The sequence below is a fragment of the Colossoma macropomum genome, unplaced genomic scaffold (genome assembly GCF_904425465.1).
Source record: "Colossoma macropomum unplaced genomic scaffold, Colossoma_macropomum, whole genome shotgun sequence".
NCBI classification, from domain to species: Eukaryota; Metazoa; Chordata; class Actinopteri; order Characiformes; family Serrasalmidae; genus Colossoma; species Colossoma macropomum.
The window spans coordinates 3,106,971-3,107,402 of record NW_023494785.1 but is presented as its reverse complement, the minus strand read 5'-3'; positions in this window follow the sequence as shown (position 1 = coordinate 3,107,402).

Genomic DNA, 432 nt, shown 5'->3' with positions numbered 1-432 from the left:
CCTGGAATCTTTATACTCATAAAATAGATGGTTCTTAAAGCGTTCTTTAGTAAAGACACAGGTTCTGTATAGAAGAACCATGAGCACTCAAAGAACCATTTGCATGCTTGAATGGTTCTTTGCATGGTGAAATGGTTCTTCAGACTGATGGAGAATGTGTTGTATATGGTTCTATATACAGCCTTTTTTAAAATGGTTCTATATAGCACCAAAAAGGGTTCTGCTATTGTTACAGTGTCAAGCTTGTAACCACGATGAACCCTTTTTGGTGCTATATAGAACCGTACACAACACATTCTCCATCAATCTGAAGAACCATTTCACCATGCAAAGAACGATTTAAGCGTGCAAACGGCTCCATATAGAACTCATGGTTCTAAACAGAACCATTCCCTTGTAGAACCAACTTTTTGGAGAGTGTGCCGATCCGCG